This window comes from Zootoca vivipara, chromosome 7, assembly GCF_963506605.1.
Source record: "Zootoca vivipara chromosome 7, rZooViv1.1, whole genome shotgun sequence".
NCBI classification, from domain to species: domain Eukaryota; kingdom Metazoa; phylum Chordata; class Lepidosauria; order Squamata; family Lacertidae; genus Zootoca; species Zootoca vivipara.
In genome coordinates, this window is record NC_083282.1 from 33,731,681 (window position 1) to 33,740,757 (window position 9,077).

The window sequence follows — 9,077 nt, forward strand, 5'->3', positions numbered from 1 at the left end:
ACGGGGGCGTCTTATAGACGGAAAAATATGGTATGTGCCTGGCAGGCCTGACATTATTTAATTATAACACAGGGAGCAAGTGAATTCTTTCAGTGTATATACAGAAATAATACATGGTGCTCATTTTAGTTTGAACAGTTATATTTTCCAGTGATTTGATCCTAATGAATTAATTTAGGGCTTGTCCATTAATTTTTCAGCTTGCCCTCTGCTTTCTAGGTAGAGGGTCTGAGCAGTTTTCTGTTTGCATTGCCCCCTCACCCAGGAAAACTTGCTCTTTAGCACTGAATCGGAGCAAATGTCAATGCACGGAAAACCCGACTGAAATTTGCTCTGATTCAGCAGTAAAGAGTGGGTTTTCCTGGGGGAAAGCTGTGTAGGGTTGCCATACATCCTCCTTTTCCAGGACAAGTCCTCTTTTTCAGCGTTAAATTTCTGTCTGGGTAGATTTTTTGAATTTGCCAAAATGTCCGAGGAGTTTCCGTTGGTACCGAATTTTCCCGCTTCACTCTGGTGACCACCAATGTCACTCCCATGCGCACCCCACCATGGCATGGCCCTGCTCCCGCATCCCCTACCCCCTGCCCCAGTCGCTGGCAAATGTGTCCTCTTTTTTTCTTCTTCAAAATATGGCAACCCTAGCTGTGGGACAAATGGAAGTTTGGATGAGCCCCTACATGCGATCAAAAGCAACAAATGAGCCGTCTTATTGTAGACTTCTCAATAAACTGTAAGGTATATATGGCCATAGGGCAGATTCCTACACTCTCACACACAACTGAAAATGGCTGGAAACAATTACGGAAAATGAAATAATCATATCCCTTAAGGCTTAAGTAGTTCCTTTGTCAATATCAATGCAGGTTCTTTAGAGATAATTCAGCCTGTCTGTTTATCTGCAATTACAATTGCTGCAGCAATAGGCCCCACAGTCAATATGCAGTTCCTAGTAGGTAAATCTATGTATCGGTGCTGAAGAGTGATATACAATTAGGAATTCTGATGAGTGGTTCTTAACAATGTTTTAGCCTAATACATAAACAGAATATTTGTTAGAGAGCGAGAGAGAGCAATGCTACTCAACTGTTTTTTGATGCAAGCATTTGAGCTCCCAAAATGTACTCCTAGATTGAAAAAAGGAAAGGAAAATGTGATGCTTTCTGATAGAACAGTTCAAATAAAAGGAAGAGTTTTCCCCAGAACATACAGTTCCCCCAAATGAGGAAGGTTTCTTAACAGATGGAAACTCACTTGGCAAAGACAGTATGGCAGGCCTAGTCCCCAAAGGGTCCTGCGACTAGGATTTAGTGGCAGCCTTATAAAAGGTTGGTTGGGGACAGTATGCATTTGAATACCAGTGTCTGGAACATAGCTGTCAAGTTCTCCCCTTTTTTAAGGGAAATTCCCTTATGCTGAATAGGCTTCCTCGCGAGAAAAGAGAAAACTTGACAGCTATGGTCTGGAAACTGCAGGAGGCGAGAAGGCTCAGGACTCGCTCGCAGGCTTTCCATAGGTGTCTAGTTGACCACTGGGAAAACAAGATGGTGGACTAACTGGGCCACTGGCCTGATCTAGCAGGCACTCCTTATGTTGTTATGCTCATCACTCCCAACTGGGGGTGGTACTATGCATCGCGGCGATAGCAGGCCATTTTATTTGCATTCATAAGGATCTAGGCTTCACCTCTGAAACCTTCAAGATAGCACGTGATGAGAGACCTCTGGCTAAAGCCGTTGGGACTTGCAGTAGATCAGAGTAGACTGTACTGAGCCAAAGGGAGCCAATTGTCTTACTTGGTAGGAGCATCTTCATGAGAAAATTCTCAGGTTTGCGCCTGCTATGCACAAAACACTTCCAGGTTTAGGAATCCTACTGACGGTGTTTGGACCAAGGACCCCCCCAACCCCAAATAGTGAAGCCACTGCATTTGCTTGGGACTATAAATACTTACCTATTCCCATGTGTACTAAAAGCCAAACCGTTAAGGGAACATGTGCCGTGAAGAACATCTTGATGCATGAGTTTTTGCTGGGGTTTGCTTGCCCTGTTTTAAAACAAACAAACAAATCTCTGTGGTGAGGGGGGTGGAATAACCCTTTAGCTACTCATCAAAGGTAATGGGGTTGAGGGATCTTTTCTACTTCTCAGAACAGGAAGGCAGAACTCCACCACCACATCCCAAGCTCCTGGGACTTTTCAATGCAATGTTGAGCATCTGGATTTTACAAGAAACAACAGACAGTTACAATAAAACATGAAGCTCATTCTAGGAGCAGGGCCTAATTTTAGGGATTCCCCAGCTCTTTGTATTTTATTTTATTTGCCTTTCATGAGCAATATTTCTCGGGTTTCTTTTCTGGTTCATGACCAAATGCTTCTTCTTCTCTGTCTCTTCTGGAAGCACAAGTGCTTAAGCAAAAACTGAGAAACAGAATCATTCCAAAGGTCATAGCAGCCTTTGGGTTGCATCAACTCAGATAAACATACTAGTGCTTATTTTTTTCAAAATGTGCTGCTCATAGCGTTAGAGTTGCCAGGTCCTCTCTGAAAAGAGGATGCCTGCGTCAGGGCAATGGGCAACCTTCCTTCTATCAAGAACCACATTGCTGGTGGTGGGCAGACCCAGAGATGAAGATGTTTTGGATTAACTAATCCAGGATATAGACTGTCCTGCTTCCATTTTCACCATGGCTACCACAGATAACCCCCTAATCCTATGTGATAAACCCCACTGGGTTTAATGGGGTTACTGTCTAATGATATTTACCGATTCTTTTTGTACACCAGCTACTGTTCTGGAAAGCAAATAAAAGTAATTACTTTCTGACTTTAGTGTGATACACACACAACTGGATCCTCCTAATTTGTTGTCAGTTAGTTGGGTGGGAAACCTTTCCCTAAGGAAGTGCCAGTGCTGCATTAGATGCAGTTGCTGTAGTTTGCTCACTTGTGGTCTATATTCAAATATGGTGGAACCATTGAAATGATTGCCATCCCTTGCCTGCCAAGGGGCAAAATTAGGGTTTTGTTTGCCTCCGTAGGCTTATGAGGTGGAAGAGCAAGAATAGTGGAGACAGGTTAGGACTGTGAAGGGTTGTTAAATAGCAGCAATCCCATTCTATTTTGTTTGCTGTGCTGAAATAACTTAGATTGCACATTACGAGAAAAGGTACAATAGACATGAATTGATCTTTGAATCTTTCAGAGGAATTGCAAGTGCAAATGAATCCAATTGGAATCATATGTATACTGTACTTAATTGGGGAGTATGGTCAGCAGAATTCTGTACAAACGGAAAAGTTCCTCCACAGTTGTTTTTGTCTGCAAAATTGTTTCTGCTTTCATATGCTTTGTGCCATAGGTAATATAATTGGCAATAAGAATGTAACAACTTAACTAGTAATGTTGAACTAGAACAGGTGTTCATTATCTATACCTTCTGGGAAAAAAATGAATACATTTTTGTTTCGAAAAGCATTTTTAGCTGGATGAAAATGTCTGTGCCTTTAGGTGTTCATTTTGTTTCTAAATCTATCTTTAGTTATTATTTCTGGTACTGTTTTTTTATGATTCGAAGCTGTTTTTATGGCACGCTTGTAAATGAGTCACATTTAAAAGGCAGTTCAAAATTTTTAATAAATAATAATGTTAATAACGGTAACAAATTGGATTTTCTTATTTATTATCATCATCATTTGCACAGATCTCTTTTTGACAGTGAAAGTGTGAATGTATAATTGACCTGAATCAACAAGAAGGAAAATTCAGTCAGCCTACATGGATCTAAAGCTAAATGTGTGCCATTAATGTTTTCAGACAATGAGCTATTGAACATAGGGGTGGGAACATTTGGCCCTCCAGAAGTTGTTGGGCTACAGCAGGCATCCCCAAACTTCAGCCCTCCAGATGTTTTGGACTACAATTCCCATCATCCCTGACCACTGGTCCTCTTAGCTAGGGATCATGGGAGTTGTAGGCCAAAACATCTGGAGGGCCGAAGTTTGGGGATGCCTGGGCTACAGTTCGCATCAGCCCCAGCCAGTATGGCCAGTGACAAAGGATGATAGTGGTAGTTCAGCAACATCTGGAGAACCAATGGTTCCCCATACTATTTTGTGTTACAATATAAAAAGTGTGAAAAGGAAAATATAAGTATAAAGTGACCATTTAGAAAAGAATATATTAAGAATTGGCTTATCAAAAAACCTTACTCTGTGACTGGAAGAAGCTTTAAATGGCACTTCTGGCTACACTGCAGTGTGTTCCTTTTTATGTACGGTAACCATACACCACCTGTTGTTTTCAGTTATGCTGGCATTCTGGGCACGATAGTTTCTCCAAGATTTTAAATTGGTATGACAAGAGAGTCAACACCGCTCACTTTGCGTGTCTGTGTGTACAATATCAGCCTCCCCCTCCCCCACATCTGCTCAAATTTAACAGATTTCTGTTAACGTTTCAGAATTACAAGGCCCAGCTAGAGAGAAAGGAAAATAGCTTGTGTGCCAAGAACAAAGGTGGTTTAATTATATCACCTTTGAATTTCTTTAAACAATTCTCTGCCTCTAAGCCATCTCATGTGGGTGACAATACAGTCACTGAGTACAGCTGGCATTGAACATTGGACTGCTGTTTTGAGGGGAAGGGAGGCAGGAGCAACCAAATAGGGCAGGGCTTTTTTCAGCCGGAACTCGCCGGAACTCAGTTCCAGCATCTCTCAAGTGGGTGCCATTGCCATTCTAAGAGAACAAGGGAGGCGTTCATGGTGAGTTCTGGCAACTCTTTTTCTAGAAAAATAGCACTGAAATGGAGGGTATTTTGCCAACAAAAGTATTCTGCAATAGCAGTACTTCAATAATGTACTATATTTTATATTTCCACATCCTCCAACATTTCCCAAATGAAGATAAGGATGGCCTTGTATTCTCCTTTGTGCCTCCACAGTCCAGCTCCACAGTCACTGTAGAAAATTGTTGTTTGTAGGAAATTTGGACCTTCTTTTTGAGCCTTTTCTTTCACCATCAGGAAGGAATATAAGTTTCTTCACTAAATCTTGTTCCCACAGTCTCTTTGGAAGATGGTGTATGGCTATCTGGCTTGTTCAGGTTGATACGTCATGTAACAAGGCAAACCAGATGAATCGCTTTTCTTTTCAGTTTCTTTTACTGTCAAGCACTCAGAAATGGATGAGTGATCAGTCCAGGCCATTTACAAGAAAGAAGTGTGATTCCTTTTTACAAGAACTGTTTTTAATGTAGGCAGTTTGTTGAGGGAGAGCAGGGTGAAGCAAATACCTCACAGGTTTAAGTCGGAAAATATCAAATGCAGTCCTCATCCTCTTTGGAATTCCTCCATTGGGGACCAATTCATGGATTTCTGTCTTTAGAATCATATGTCTCTTCACCTGAAACCATATATCCAGAAGCCTACTGGGTACCATACTGTCTCCAAGTCAACCAATGCCATGAGAACATAGGAAGCTGTCTTAAAGTGTGTCAGACCATGGCGCCATTTACTTCAGTACTGCCTACATCAGGGATGTCCAACCAGTAGATTGTGATCTACCGGTCGATCCCTGGCTGATCCTGGTAGATCGCAGGATTCTTATCATATACAAAAAGTTACGGGGGAGAAGCTAAAAACCTCTGTGCAATCCTCCCCAAAAAAGCTCAACAACCGGAAGCTGCTGTCCAGGGTTTCAGGAAAGCACTTTTCCAAGCCCTACTTGGAGACCCCAGAACCTTGAACTTTCTGCATGCAAGGCAGATGTTGCCCCACTGGGCCATGGTCCTTTCCTCATGTAAAAATTAGAGGGGAGTGGGGATGGGAAAGTGAGAAACCAGTTGTGGGGCAATATAATGCGGCAGCTTTATAAAGCTGCTCTGATCTTCAAATATATCTACGCATAGACTCTTCCCCTCTCTCTTCACACCCACTAAACAATATAGAAGCCTAAAAATAAAGAAAAAGTACTCTTCACGAATGGGATTATTATGGAAAGAAAAATTGTGGGAGCAACAACCATTATTTGCAAGTGCCAGGAATACTAATTTCATCAATAGGAGAATTAAACAAGGAAGTGGGCATACAAATGATTTTTAAAATTGTGACATTTGTGATAAATTGGGGAAGAGTTGAGAACAAAGAAGATATGCTGTGGGGTTTTCAAGTGCCTAAATCCTTCGTAAAGGGATCAGTGAAATTGAGGCATTCCTTTTCAGAGCTATATATTTCCTAAAATGGAACCTGCTTGGTAATCTTCCACATTCCCCAATCTTGGACTACGTCTTACACACAAACACACACAAGTGATATCCTGATTTGTATAGCAGCTTTAATGTTCTAGTCTTCACTTTGAAATCCCTCCATCACTTTGTCCTGCTGACCATCTCTCATCCCCTGCTTCTTGCTGCAGCCACACTTTGCACAGCAAGCTCATCTCCCTTTGGCCCCTCTCTCTTTCAGCTGTGTCCTTTGCCATGAAGCACCTGCCTAGAGCAGCTTCCCCATCATTGTCAGGGACTTTTCCACGGATTCATTATTAATTTTGCAGTGTTACCCAGCTGCAGGAAGACTAGGTGGACGCTTTTTGGATAGCGTTCATGCTATAATAATGAGCTCCTCTCTGCCCTATGCCTGCACCACTTAGGGACCCTTTAAAAAGATTTATTTAAGACAAAATTAGTGGGCTCAGCACCCCCATCTCCCCCAAAATCATTTGTGAAATGGCAAACACCAGCAAATCTCCTGTCACATCAGTGTCCTGATAGTTTACAAAACTTTTTATTTTAAAAACAATGCATTATTTGTAGGCTCTGCATTTCATCTATATTTTGGGGGGGATATATATATATATACCCTGCTTCCCCTTTTTTAATACGTAGTCATAAAGTAAGCCATGGCAGGGTTTTTAAGCATTTGAGAAATATAAGACATGCCCCGAAAATAAGCCATACTTCCGCGCTGCGGAAACCAACCCCCACAGGCACCCCCACTCACTCCACTCACCCATGCGGCTGGCATTACAGGAGCGCGGTCAGCTGTGAAGCGGCGCTCCAAAAGCTTCCGCTTAACAGCTGATCGCACTCCCGCCTTGCTGGCTGCATCCCCGTGCTCCGTCTTCTCATCCACCGCCATCCCTGCCGTTTCCGTGCTTGCCTCCACCGCTGGGCTCACTGCTTCTTCCTTGCCTGGCCCGGCCAAGGAGCTTGGAGCGCCCTGCAGCGGCGGGCGGAGCGCCTGAGCCAGCGGCCTCCACCTGGCCCGGCCAAGGACGCCTGCCACCCTGCCACCCAGAACCGGTGGCTGCTGCAGCGCCGAGCACTCAAGAGAGCCCAGCAGTGCCCTGAGCCGTACAAACCGTACCGGTAATAATAATAATAAAAAGACATCCCACCGAAAGTAAGCCATCCTGTGTTTTTTTTGAGGGGAAAAAGTTATAAGATGGTGTCTTAAAAAAGGGAAAACACGGTATACACCATTTAGAGATTATTGAAACATGAATCCACTGCAACAAGATTTAACCTGGCTTATCCATTTGGTGTGATTGGTTTATTGTACTGGCTCAAGACTTGCTTAATTAAAAAATAAAATAAAAAAGCGTTTGGAAAGCTTTTGGAAAGGGCCTCTATTCCCTCCTACAAGTTCTCCTTTAAGAGAGCTGCTTCCACACAAGGCATGAAGTGGAGCGTTTCCATGCCTTGTTCACCTGTTTGACTCTTTGGCAAGGCATTTCCTCCACTGTTATAAGGCTGCTGACCTCATCTCCACCGCTCATGTACATGCCTCTGACTCCTCCACTCCTCCACCTTTTTCTTTAGCAAAAGTTTTGATACACCAGGAGCTGTAGGATTTCTGTGGGCACTGCCCATGCCCAGCTGGGACCTTACCTGCACTATGTTCAAGAAGGGCTGTGAACCCATACCCAGTGACCTAAGAGTAAGCTCTGTGAACCAAATAGGACTTTCTATTTTAAAACCATAGATCTTACTATGGAATCAGAGGGAACAATTTGGCTTCTTTCTGCTTTAAAAAGATGAGGGGGAGCAAGCCACAATACTTTTGCCCAGCAAGGAGGCTTTTGTCCCTGATTTCTCCTCAGGTGCCAAGCAAATACGAGCTCCTTCTTCCCCTTCCTTTTCAGTTATATACCCAATGCTTTTTTCCCCTTAAGAAATGTTTAGGGGTACTCTCATTTCAACTCAAGAAAATCACCATTTTATAGTTCAAACCAGGAAAAATAAATACAGTAAATGGACAAAAGTACAAAGATTCACAAAATGTTTAGGGGTATGCTTACCACTGCGTTCCCCCCAGAAAAAAAAGCACTGTTTATATCTCTTATCTGCATCTATGCGGCAACTCACCCCAGTTCATTGCAGATGTAACTTCAAGTTCCTCTTCCCATCAGCACCTCATGAGCTGGCCACAGAGAAGCTGCTTAGAGCAAGCGTGGCTGTGTGTGTGTGCGTGTGCGTGTGTGTAAGCAACAAAGTTCCTGCCCGCCCATACTTGCTTCCTCACTCACCACCTGACAATTCTGTTTCTAGTCAGTAAGGTGCCATGTACAGCCACATTTCAAGGATTGAGCCTCACTCAGCCCCAGCTGGCTATTTCCCCCCATTCAGGTTTCTCTGTCAGACTTGGTTGACTTAGGCTACAAAACGGTGAATTTGGATAAAAATTAAAACTCTGGCTTCTTTTATCCTGTCATGGCACTTTCTCTCCCCCTCCTACCTCTTGAGTGGTCGCTGTTCTAGTATATTTTGTAAACCAACTTTAATAATGGAAGTGTTGAGTAATTCCTTTTTAGGAGAGGAGAGGAGAGGTTATAAACCAACTTGATAGTGAGGTTTTAAATCATTTGTTTAAAAGGGGGGAGCAAGTCAGTGCTGCAATTAGCATTGCACTAGTTTCTTCTCATTGGAACTGCAGATCTGTGATGTGAATTCCTGCTATTCAGGAAGTTCCTTTGTGGTGCCTCTGTCTTCCATTTGGGATGAAATCAAAGAAAGATAGAACTGCAGAGTTGGAAAGGAGCGTGCGGGTCCCCTGCAATGCAGGAATCTTTTGCCTAA

At 43.0% G+C, this 9,077-nt stretch overlaps 1 long non-coding RNA gene across 1 annotated transcript; it reads right to left on the reverse strand.

Moving 5' to 3' along the window:
- Positions 1-835: 835 nt before the first annotated feature.
- Positions 836-8,436, reverse strand: LOC132592435 (uncharacterized). Its single transcript, XR_009557895.1, has 3 exons — positions 8,367-8,436; positions 1,952-2,044; positions 836-1,124 (listed from the first exon to the last, which is right to left on the reverse strand). It is a non-coding gene; the product is annotated as an uncharacterized LOC132592435 (long non-coding RNA).
- Positions 8,437-9,077: the final 641 nt, after the last annotated feature.